Below are 12,852 nucleotides of genomic sequence, written 5' to 3'. Positions count from 1 at the left end.
GCCGGAGCGGGCCGCTGCGCCGCGGGCTGCGGGGCGCCGGGAGAGCCCGGCTCTGCTGCGCCGCCCCACCAGCTGCTAGTGCATCGGGAGACACGGGAGAGAGATTCGTGACTGCAGATTAAAAAGTTCTTAAATCTTTCAACACTTGGCCTTTTTTTGGTTTATTTTTCCATTTTTTCCCCCGTAATTTCAAGAATTTCCTGGTTCTCAAGGTGGGAAATGCCAATGACAATCCCAGGGGAATTGCAAAGCGTGCGGCTGGCCTGGCAGCGAGGGCAACAGAGCTGCTTGAAAACACTCCTGGCTTTTCTGGATGTTCCGCGCCGTTTTTTATGTCCCCCAAACCTCTGCGTGAGCGTTTGGTTTGCTCTAGCGAAAAGAGCGTTTCTGCAGCTGCGTCCTCACCTTGTCACCGGGGACTTGGCTGTTGCCCTGACAGGGTGCCGTGGGAGACAATAAATATAGGCACAACATGAATGCGTTTGGGCTGAGATGAAGTGTTTAAGTCCCCCAGGGCACGGAGGATGGGGAGTTGCCTCCCCGTTGCTCTCCCAGAGGTTGCAGCGAATTCCGAGCCCGGTGTCCGGTGGTGTCCCTCGGCTCGCGGTGCTTCCTCCTGCTTCTCCTCCTCCTCCTCTCCCTCAGTCGCGCCCAAGCCTGTGGCTGGCTCTGAGCGCTGCTCACGGTGCTTTRTTTCAAGCACGGCACGCTCAAAAACTGGAGCATGCAGCGGGTGCACCGAGCGAGCTCCTTTTAGGGATCGTCCCACCCTGCGTTTGCAGGAGCTGCCCTGCCTGCAGCAGGGAGCAACCAGCCGGGAATGCCGCCGGGAATGCCGCCCCGTTCCCAGCTGCCGGCGCGGCTCCGGAGCGCGACCCGAGTCAATGAATCACCAGCTGCCCCCGGGCACGAGGGTAACGGCGGATTAGCCGGCCGACCCGCGAGATTTATGCGGGTGCACAGTGAAATCCTTAGCTTAATAGCTCACGCACGCTGGGCAAGAAGAACTCGTGCGCTCACCATCTCATTTCTCTCTAAAGGCCCCTCTTTAGCATGGCAGGCTCCTTGTCGGCAGCTTGGGACCTTTTCCTCGGGAGGAGGATGGGATTTTCATGCTGTTTCCTGCAGATGTGCCATCGGACTTTCCATATTTTCAATAGTTTGAAAATATGAAAATATAGAAAATATAAAAATATAAAATATAAAAATATAAAAATAATATAAAAATATAGAAATATAGAAAATATAGAAAATATAAAAATGAAAATATTAAATGAAAAATATGAATATGAAAAAATATGAAAATATTTAAAACTATGAAAATATTTAAAACTATGAAAATATTTAAAACTAAAAGTATTTTCATACTTTTATATTTTTAATGTTTTCTATATTTTTATATTTTTGTATTTTTATATTTTTAATGTTTTCTATATTTTTATATTTTTATTTTTTAATATTTTTTATATTTTTATATTTTTATATTTTTATATTTTTATATTTTTATATCTTTATATTTTTATATTTTTATATTTTTTATATTTTTATATTTTTATATCTTTATATGCATTTTTATTATTTTTCATATTTTTTCCTGTATTTCCCTCTAGCCATTATGCATGGAGGAGTCAGGAGGTCCCCGAAGCCCAGACCAGGCTTGTGCTGACTCAGCGCTTTGGCACCTTTTGAAGAAGTGCCCGAAAACGATATTTAGATATTTCACCAAATAAAGACGGAGATAAGCACAGCTTCCAGTGCGGACAAAGCTTTAAGTGTTTCGAGCTCAAGCCCCACATTTGAATCCATTTCTATTGCTGTCCGCAAACAATAGCCCTTGATTAATTGTCCTCCACCGCAGGCCTCTGTGGCTAATAAACGGTCGGAGCAAAGCTTAATGATTTCCCTTCGCCCCCCTCCGTCGTTGCAATGCCTTTGCAAATGGGAGTTAATTAATAAAAGCTCCCAGGGCCCCTCCTGACGGGCACATAATAAATAGCACGTCCTTGTGAGCTGCCTTGTCTCAATGTAGACAGGTTGACGACTGCTCTGCTCCCCAAAGCTCTCCCAAAGGTCCCCAGCAGTGGGGACTGCTCAATGTTCTCCCTCTGATGGTTTCTAGAGGAAAAAGAGCGGCTCAATGGACAAAACAAACCCATAACTCTTTTCTAAAAACCCCAGATGAGGTTAAAAGGTTTGCAGCAGGAATGTCTGCTGGTGAGAGCTTCCAAATTCCTCTGCATCAGGCACCACGGAAAGCCAAAGCAGATCCTGACCAACAAGGCCTTCCAGTCCAGGGACAAGGATGACTCACGCGTGGCTGGGAAGGTTCTTGCTCCGTGCTCACCTGCACAGCCCTGGAAAGCCCTTTGAAGGCCAGGATGAGGCGCTGGACCTGCAGAACTTGCTGGGCTGAGATGGTGGAGAAGCTTGGCTCCTGTGGATGGAGCTGACGAGGAGGAGACCTCTGCATTGACCCGAGATGGCTTTTGGTTTTCCTTCTCCTCGCATCCCRTGGGAATTCCTGCAGGTGGTTGCTGCCTGGGATCCGTGCAAACAGAGCTGCTGCTGCAGGTGAACGAAGGGACAAGTCTTGCGTTGTCCAGGCCTTTTTGGGGGGCAAAAGGGAATTCTCCTGCCTTTCCCATTGCCARCCCTCGGGGAGGTGAATTCTCACACGGAGCTGCAGACCTGGACCTTTCCTGGGGGCTGATATAGGGAAATAAGGCGCTTTGGCTAACGTGGCATCCTGGGCAGAGGGCAAAACGTCGGCAAGGTGGGTGAGAAACGAAGCTTCGAGAGAGGAAAGTGGCCCATAGGCAACGAGGAGACGGAGAAATGGAGCAGACGGGGGTGGTTTTGAGGTGGCAGTGTTCAGTGATACCTCGTTTGCTAGAAAAATAGCCCTTAAAAATGTTCTTTCCATCATGTGGTAAGGTTAATACCAAAAATAAAACGGTGTTATCAGAGCTAATACCATTTATGGTATTAAAAATACCATACGGTATTAAAAATACCATAAATGCCATATTAAAAATATCGTTATGGTACGTCAAAAATGGAATTATCAGAGAAATCTGAAACGGCTTCATTTGGCATTGGCTGCAAATAGAATAATAGAAAAGCGAGTACGAGACGTGATCAATAAAGTGTAAAAGGGAAAGAATGCAATTAATGGCCATCAGGGCTCGTTTTTAGAGTTGCCTTTCCACAGAGCTGCGTCGTTTCATTTTCTGGTGGCTTCCAGGATAACATCACCCGAAGTGCTCCATTTTCACGGGATTCTGGTGCACGAGAGCACGCCTCACTGCAAACAAAGCCGGCATTAACGGAGCCTAAAYCAGCTAAATGCAAAATTGCAATTCCACGATAGCTTGGCGCTGAGAGCGGGATTTAAATATGTTCCTGGGTAGACTCAGCAGTGTGGGCCCGATACGATGCACGGCTCTCGTTGGCTGGGTAGATGCAAGCACAAAATCATTGCTAATAGGATTTCCAGCTGACACGGAGACCGACCTGCTGTTGAGGTGCAGAGGGTGGTTGTACTCTTTAATTCTCCGTAATTTAATAGAGGTGAATGCAAAGTCATGCAGCAAGGACACAGGTTGCACCTGCACCACCGCGGCTGGGTCGGGGTCCCGGGGAAGGAGCATTGGGGTGGCTGCCCCACGGGTGACGCTTGGTTTCTGCTGCTGCTTCTCATCAGGACGTAGGTCTGATGTGGTGGGGAGCAGGGGGAAGCAACTGAGCTCTCTCCCGCCTCCGGGTCCCTGGAATCCATGGGAAAGCTCGGTGGATATCCCTGTCAGCCGCCTGCTGTGAGCGCAGCTTCCCCAGCACCTCCACATCCCTGCCGAAATCCCTCGCTCCCATCGGGAAGGTGCTGAGCTGCTCGTGCTGAGTGAGCGAGGTCCTGAGAGGACGTTGGACCCGCTGCAATCCCCCCTGCATCCCGGTGCTCCATGGGTTTGGCGTGCAGGCCGATGGAGCGCTGCTCGGAGCTGCCTGCGTTGCAGCCACGGTGCAGTAAGGGCAGCAGGTCCCTCTGCACAGAGGTCGTGCAGCTCCGCTTCTTGCAGGTGTTTAGGACTGACTGGATAAACCCGGCCTGGCCTCAGAGCTGCTGGGAGCAGCAGGTTGGGCTGGAGATCCGGGTCCCTTCCAGYCTGGCTCCTCCCGCCGTGCTGCAATCCCGGAGCTGTCATGCATTAGATCTTTATGCAGAGCCGACGAGCCACGGAGCGCGTGTTCAAGCCCTGCAATGTCTGAAGCCCTTCAAGCCCTGGAGCTTCTGGTTGTCCTCTCTGCGCCACGTTGTTGTTGGAGCATCGGTGGGAAGCGGCACGAGCAGGAATCCCCGTGTGCCAGACTTCACACGGTGGCCAAAGGCAGCAGGTCAGCCCCAGGAGAGCCTGGCACTGGGCTGGACCAGCGGGCACGGTATATATAGGTGTAGAATCATGGAATGCTTAAGGTTGGAAGGGACCTCAGAGGTCACCTAGTCCATATATAGGACTATATATATATATATAGCTATATATAGGTATATATAGGTATATATAGGATATATGGGTGTATATCTAGGTGTATTTATAGGTATATATGAGAGGGGCAGACTGCACCCTGCTGTTGTGCAGCTGCTGTTTGCAAGGGACTGGCAGGGCAAATGAAAGCAGGTTTCTTTTTGCTTTCTGCACAGGGAGGGCTCCAGCGTAGGGGCAGCCGCGCAGCTTTTCTCCGCGCACACACGGCCTGTGTCCGTGCACGCGTGGCTTTTCCCCGTGCTGCACGTGCAGGCTGCARTGCAGCGCAGCACCAGCAGCCCTTGCTGACGGACACCTTTCCCTGCCGGCTTCTTCCTCCCTGGCTTTGCATTTGGGCGAGTTTTCTGCAAATCTGGTGTTTGCATTTAGGCGGCTTCCTCCGTATGTGTGTGTAGATGTCTGCTCCGTTTGCTCCTGGCATACGCTGCGCTTACACATTTGTCTGCAAGGTGACACTGCACCGAAAAAGCTGCAGGAGCGACAGGTACAAAGTGTGAAGCTGCTGGCTAATAAATCCAGGAGATTAAAGCTCCAGCACGGTGCACAACGCGACACATCTACATTCCCATCCAGGCGTGAGCAGAGCGCAGCTTTAAGTGCGACTTTTTCTTAAAAAATGGGCATTTCTTAAAATGCCCATTGCTGGGCTCGCTAGGGCCGGACCTGGTGACCTGCGTGGGGTCCATAATAACCCACATCCTGCTTTAGCATTAATTTGGATTGCTGGGGATGAGTAGGTTAATGTGGATTGTGCAGAGCGGCGAGGGGGAGCAGAGGGAGAGAGCTGGCTTTGGGGCTGCTTTGGGGCTGGCATTCGTAAAATACAGCAGGAAAATCTAGAGAGGAGTCAAACAGAACGGACATTTAATCTGAGTGCTAAAGAAAAGGCTCAGTCTATAAAGGGTGCAAAACCACAATAATTCTCAAAAAGCTGAAGAGGCATCTCTGTGGCAGCGTGGATGTCAAGGAGGAGTCATCATCTGGTGCTACGGGTCAACGCRACGCCCTTGAGAAGGATGAAGCTGAATGAGTGGAAATAGGAAATCAGGCACATTCTGAGGAGAAATAAAGGCCTGTTTGGAACAGCGGGAATGATGAAGCGCTGCGAGCAGCTCGGGACGGGGGGCAGCAGGTTTCCCAGATTGCACCCGATCTGGACAATACGCCCACGTGGAGCATGGAAGTCGTGGGGTACGGAGGTGTTTTCCCTGAGATATCTCTGACTTCCAGGATGGTTGACGGGTGGGGTGGACGTCGTTGGCCTCTAGCTCTRCGTATGCGCATGCTTGAAATGGGGGGAATTGCTGTTTCCCAAGGTCCCTGATGGAAACCTCTCTGGTAGCGAGAGGAGACGTAGTCCCTGCACCAGGGAACTTGCTGCGGGTTATTGGAGACCCCATGGATCAGGACAGTGCTGAGGACAGCAGGAGGGGAGCCCAGGATCACACCGATCCCAACCACACATGGAGACCACCCAACCAGAGCACAAAACCTCCCGATCTTGCACCTCTGCCCGTGACAGAGAGGTGACCCCAAGGCTGAAGATGTCACCGCTGATGTCACAGTCCAGTGGGCACAGCCCGGAGGAGGGGGRCCGTGGCATGGGGGAGACCATGAAGAGTCTGATGGCATGGACRTAAGGGCAAGGGAGCTGGTAGGGATGGTTTGGGAAGAGAGTCTGGCATTTCAGAGGGTTCCCACCTCTCACCTCCCACTCCTCCACACCTAAAAGTACAACCACCCAAGCTGCCAAAGTAATAAGAACAGTGACGGCAAGAATATCGCCACCCAAGAGAACCYGAGCGCTGCGCTGACCATGGTTGAAAGCGGAGAAAGAACAGCAATGTCCTCTGTGGCGGCCGTCAACCCCTGCATCATCCAGCTCACCGTGAAGTCGCCCAAGGTGAAGAAGGACTTCATGGTGCCGGACAGCATCACCGTGAAGCTGTTCAAGGAGGTCGTCGCCAAGCACTTCAACTGCCAGAGCAGCCAGCTGGTGCTGGTGTTCTTCGGGAGGATCCTCAAGGACCAGGACACGCTCAGGCAGCTGGGCGTCCGCAGCGGCGCCACCGTGCACCTGGTGATCCGCAAGCCGAGGAGATGCCACGAGGAGGAGCCGGGGGCGCCCGGGAGCCCCGCCGYGAGCGCCTGCGCCTCCCCGGCGCCCCTCGACGCCTCCAGCAGCAGCGCGGTGCCGCTGCGCGGCAGCCCCAGCGGCTCGGACGCCAGCGCCTGGAGCGCGGAGCAGCCCAGCTCGGAGGTGATGGTGCAGGCGCTGGAGAACCTCTTCGCTGAGAGCCTGCTCTCCAACCCCGACCTCATGAGGCAGCTCATCATGGCCAACCCGCAGATGCAGCAGCTGGCGCAGCAGATCCCGGAGATCAGCCACGTCCTGAACAACAGCCACGTCATGAAGGAGATGCTGGACATGGTGAGGAACTCGGACATGCTGCGGGAGATGCGGAGTCAGGACCGAGCGGCGAGCAGCCACGAACGCGTGCCGGGAGGGGACAGCGCGTTGAAGTGCGTGGAGAGCCAGGACGCGACGCCGGCGGCGGCGCGGGAACCATTCGGAAACGGCTCCTTCGCTGCCCTGGTGAGAAACCGGTGCCTGGAGAGGCCGTGCAGGAGGAGCCAGCTCTCCAGCGAGGCGAGGGAGCACTCGGGGTCCTCTTCTCCTTCACAGAGCGCCACCAGCATCGGCAGCAGCAACGCGGACGCCGGCGTCACCTCGCGCCAGCTCGTCCCCGGTGCCGCGGTGCCCGTGCTGGGACCCGAGCTGGCCGGCGCGGGGGGCGTCCAGAACATGCTGCACCAGGTCACCGAGTCCCTGCAGCTCATCGTGAACCTCTGCGCCTTCTACACCAAGTGGCTGACGCTGCTGCTGCTGCAGCGCTCGCAGCTGGAGGCCGAGGCCACGCGGCAGCAGCAGGACGCGGCGCAGCGGCTGCCCGACGTGCTGCAGCGCGTCCAGAACCCCGACATGCTGGCGGCCATGTCCAACCCCAAGGCCATGCAGGCGTGCTTGCAGATCGAGCAGGGCTTGCAGGTGCTGGCCGCGGAGGCGCCCGTGCTCATCCCGTGGTTCTCCGTCCGCCTGCGGAGCCTGGCGAGCGCGGGCGGCTCCGCGAGCGGCGGCGCCGGGGAGTCACCGCCGCGCTGCGAGCAGAGCAGCGACGACGTCTAGGCCGGCCCCGAGCCCGGGAAAGGGCCGGGAACCGAACCCCAGGAAGAACCGGAGCAACTTGAGGGGCTTCTTTAATGGTGAAGGGTGTGCCGGAGACACAGGGACACAGCCGGGCAGCAGCAGAGAGGTGGGAGCGCTCAGCCCCCTCATCACGGCAATGCTTCCTAGCTGGCTCACCTCAACATCTGCATTTTGGTCACTTAAAATGAAATTTGGTGGAGCGATCATTTCCTTCAGATAGCGTATTTTTTTTTTTTGTTTTGTCGTGTTTAAAAGTACCGAGTGTTTCCGACGCCTTTCCTGCCGTGTACTGATGCAATGCCTTGCTAATAAAGCCGGGGGTGGATAAAGCTGGGGTGCAAGCCGGGAGGAGATCCCCAAGGCTTGGAGGGACGYGGAGCTCCAGCCCCATCGCAGCACGGAGCTGCGGCCGGGAGCGCGCGGTGCCGGGAGCGCGAGCATTGCACAGAAACCCAAACCAGGGCGCTGTGGGCGGCAGCGAGGGCTGCTCAGGGCCGGGACCCCCTTGCCACCCCCTTGCCATTGGGCGCCGTTGGCTCRGGGTGTTGGTGGCCCTCAAACGTCCCCAAAGGAACCCAAACCAAACCGCGTGTTTCAGGGAAGCGGTTAGCACGCCTGCGGTAGGAAACAGGCACTCATGGCACATAGCTCAGAAACGGGTTAAATTACCTGAAAACTACTGGGGGAAAATAAAGCATAACCAAGCGGAGCTCTTTTTCCGATGGGCACTTGTATTTTTAAACTGGAAGCTTGCAAGGAAGTTAGCCTCTGAGTTTTGCAAAGGAAGAATCAAGCACCGGGCTGGAAGCAGAGAAGGCAAGCTTTTGTTTTTCATTTGTCCAAAAGTCACACAAACAAGGAATAAAACGTGTGCTGAAAAGATAAATTTACCTCATTTTGGCTCATTAGGAATATAATTTGGAAAGGAACATCAGCTTTCTCAGCTGGGCAGAACGGAGTGGTTTTCTGCTCATTATGCTGCAATATATTCTTTTATTTTTGCGTGCTGAATTACATTTAAGGGGATGGATGAGGACTGAACCGAATCCGCACCGCGCCACGAGGCTCCTTGGGGACGGAGGGCACAAAGAGGCGCCGAGGGAGACGCACCCGCCCCGGCTGCCATTGCCGCGCTCTGTGACGCCCCCGATGAGGTCACCGCGCTCTGTGACGTCACCGATGAGGTCACAGCGCGCGCGCGGCGGGGGGCCGTGGGCGCAGGCGTTGCCGCGCGGGCCGGGACGGCGGCGGCGGCGCGGGGGGCATGCGGGAGCCCCGCGGCGGCTGAGCGCGCGCCGCGGCGGTGCAACATCTGGCTGGAATGCGCGCCCTGCGCCCGGCTGCAGCACCCGAGCACCCGGGCACGACCCGCACCCGGGGGGCGCCTCAGAGCCCCCCTCGCTGCCCCTGTGCCGCCAGCACCGCTCTTGGCAACGGGCGCCAGCGCCGTCCCCGGCACCATGTCCGAAAGCAAGGAGGCGGCCGGGGCTAGCCAGCCCGTTGGGTCACCGGACCTCATCAAGGTGACTGTGAAGACCCTCAAGCAGAAGGAGCAGTTTGAGGTTGCTCAGAGCAGCACCATCCAGGAGTTTAAGGAACAGATCTCCAAGCGTTTCCAAACTCCGCCCGAGCTGCTGGCGCTGATATTTGCTGGGAAAATCCTCAAGGATCAGGACACTTTGAGCCAGCACGGAGTCCACAGCGGGGTCAGCATCCACCTCGTCATCAGGTCGCAGAAGAGCCCGCAGGACGGCCAGGCAGAGCCGCGCGCCGCGGCCGCGCTCATGCAACCTTCCAGCCGCGGCAATTCCAACTCGCTTTTCTTGGAAAGCCTAGCTGGTCTGCAAAGCCAGGGCTTCAACCGTCTTCACGTGCCTGATCTCCAAGGTCAGTTCGAAGTCATGCTGGCTTCCAGCCAGGAACTAGTGGCCCAGACCATGGAAAACCTCTTGTCCGAGCTCTCCAGCTCAGACCTGGATATGGATACCATCAGCAACAACCTGTTCTTGCTAGGGTTCCTCATCGGKGTGACGGGCATACATATCACAGGGCTGGACTCGACAGAGGTGTCGGACCTGGTGAGCAGGCTCCAGGCGCGGGACACGACCTTGCACAGGTTGCTCGGTGGGATAACGCGGGACTCCTCCGTGCAGACGGTCATCCTCAGCACCGACATCGCCCGGGATTTCGTCATGTCCATCCCCCAGGTGCAGCAGCTGGTGGAGCAAAACCCCGAGATCAGCCACATCCTCACCAATCCCCATTTCATCAGGGAAATACTAKAAGCCTACAACAGCCCTGCCATGATGCAGGAGATGATAAGGAACCACGACCGTGCCCTGAACAACCTGGAGAGCATCCCTGGTGGGTACAGCGCCCTGGAGCAGCTCTACAGGGAAATTGAGGAGACCATGCTGGACRCTGGGCAGACACAACTGGAGAGCAACCTGTTTGCTTCACCGGACAGCAACTCATCCCTGAATGGGACCAGGCTGCCGGCTTGTACTGAAAACCGGAGACCTTTGCCCAATCCTTGGGCCCCTCAGTCGGACGGGCCCGGCGATGACAGAAGCGACTACGAYGGCCAGGACGGCTACAACAGCGCGGAGCAAAACTTCGTGGTGCTGAACTTGGGGCCGGCGGTGAGGGCAGTGCTGCCCAGGCCCGGGAGCATCCAGAGCATGGTCCAGCAGCTGACGGAAAACCCGGAGCTCATGCGCAACCTGGAGAACGCACTAACAGACCCCCAGGGCCCTGCAGCACAGATACTGCTGAACGACGACCCCCATGGCTTGAGCGACGCAAGTTCTCAGCTGCAAGACGAAAGGAGCCAGCAGCTGCCTCCGGAGATGGAGAACACGGAGATCTCCTCCTTGCTGAGAAACCCCCGGGCGCTGCAGGCTTTGCTACAGGTCCAGCTGGGTTTACAGACTCTCTCGGCCGAGGTCCCGGAATTTTTGCTCGGTTTGGGCGACCCGGACGTGGAGCTGGATCTGGAAAGCATGGAGGAGTCTGCGAAAAGCAGCGAATCGGAGGAAGATGTGAGTCTGATGTCAGACACAGAAAGCCAGGAGGACGTGGAGGAGCAAGCCCCGCAGACCCGCTTTGACAGGCAAATGCAGCAGCTCAGCGCCATGGGCTTCCAGGACCAGAACGCAAACCTGCAGGCTCTGATCGACACGGAAGGAGAGATCAACGCGGCCGTGGACATACTGACAAGAACACAGCCGTCACGCGAGATCCCATAACCGCCTCATTTTGCCTGTTGCCATTTGGTCTTATTGTGCACTAAAATCAGCAGGGCGCCTATTAAAAGATGTTCTCTGCGGTCGCCTTCTTCCATCTGTGATAACCTGTTAATTGTTTGCTGCAAAGGTTCTGTGTCCAGTTTATCTTGGCCACTTTTGCAAGGTGCTCCTTCTCTCTCCAGGGTCCATTTTTCTCACTTTATTGGAGTTTTAGGATTCCTTCCCACGCGAATAATGCAATAAAGTGGTGGGTAGAGAGACACGAGCAAAGCTGGGAGAGGGAAATGGGCCCTAGGCCGGGACCAGCTGTAGCCAGGACTGCTGGTACCACGACTCCTGCCTGAGTGAGGATTACGACCAGGATAGCATGTGGAGATGGCTGGGCTGAGAAATAGGTCTGGGACACGTCCCTCTCCCTTTGCAGGCTGCATGTGGGACCGTGCGTGTGCCGGTGGGGATGCCGAGTCTATCCAGCTGTGATGGGTCTTGCAAAGACGAGCCTAGGCCCATCAGAGGTGGTCTTGGGCATCTGCAAGGTCCAAAGGGATGGGAAACGCCGGAGCTGCCTAACACCCATGTCCTCCAAATCAGTGCCTGGAGATGAGGGGCAGAATAGGGCATCGCAGAAAGCGTGGTAAAAATGAGTGGGATGGAGCATTACCTCAAAGAAATTCAATTTCAGGCAGCTTCAGGATTTCAGTTATATAAAAAAAATGCTAAAATAATTTGCAATTTTAAATGTATTTTTTACTCTATTTTCCTTATAAAACTCTTGGCAAAGCTGAGAGGAACTCATGACACGTGGGAGTGTTGCCCAATGCAGAGTTGTTTCCTCCCAGAAGCAGAGAAATGCTAAAAAGAGCTGCAGTCCTCAGGGTGCAGGGAAGGAGCTGGCCCTGGCTTTGCAGTCCCGAGAGGTTCACCCTGGAACCGACTGTCCCCTGGGTTGTGTCCCCACGGAGTGGCATTAAACCTCGGCAGCTCCCAGGGGACCCCCCAGCCTGCGAGTGCAAAGGGAAGGGATCCGTGTTTTGTACCTTGGCTCCAAGCTGGAGCTTGGAGGCTCCAAAGAGGATCATCCGGGAGGCTGCTGCTTGCCCGGGGTGGAGGCACCGGAGCGTGTTGGTGCATTTGGGAGATTTATGCGCACGGAGGGCTGGATTCCCTGCAGGATGGGCGATGGAGTGGAGCGTGGTGCTGGTAGCTGCTCCAGGGAGGGTCCCAAGCCCCCCACCCGCCTCCACAGGGGAGCACAGCCCGTGCATTTGACAGGCAAATGCAGCAGCTCGATGCAGCAGGGAAACTCCTCCAAATTCCTGCTGCTGCATCCATGCACGGTGCATCCCGCGGGCTAATCTACTCAAAACGTGCATTGCTATCTACCTGCACGTGGCCAAGAATTTTGCAAAAGTGGCTGCCTGAATCAAGTTTCTAAAGGTGGAAATGCGGATGTTTAGCACTTCGGAAAGGTCAGAGCACGTATTTAGGACCCTTGTGCCTGTTGTTTCGGCTGTGCCTGCGGCCACTCGACACCAGGCCAATCATGTCATCACATCAGAGAGCAATTGCTGGCTTGGAGGGGAGGGGACGGGGTCCATAGGGAGCAGGGCCCTCAGACCCACAGGGCACCGTTGCTCGTGATGTCAGCGGTGTCAGGGCAACACTGAGCGCAGGGAGGGATAAAATCCCAGGGAACGTCTAATGGATCGAGGGGCAAACTGCTGAGCGCAGCACAGCGCCTTCCCCGCGGGGTCCCAGGGATGCTGTGCAAGTTCATCCACCTCCCCAGCTCCACATCCCCACCCTGCGGTGTGCAAATGCATCCACCTCCCCAGCTCCACATCCCCATCCTGCA

At 55.4% G+C, this 12,852-nt stretch overlaps 1 pseudogene; it reads left to right on the top strand.

Annotated features, from left to right (window-relative positions):
• Positions 1-9,209: 9,209 nt before the first annotated feature.
• Positions 9,210-11,004, top strand: LOC112956207 (annotated as a pseudogene).
• Positions 11,005-12,852: the final 1,848 nt, after the last annotated feature.

This window comes from Nothoprocta perdicaria, unplaced genomic scaffold (assembly GCF_003342845.1).
Source record: "Nothoprocta perdicaria isolate Ctin4 unplaced genomic scaffold, notPer1 scaffold_607, whole genome shotgun sequence".
In the NCBI taxonomy this organism is placed as follows: domain Eukaryota; kingdom Metazoa; phylum Chordata; class Aves; order Tinamiformes; family Tinamidae; genus Nothoprocta; species Nothoprocta perdicaria.
This window is presented reverse-complemented; position numbering and strand designations above follow the sequence as displayed.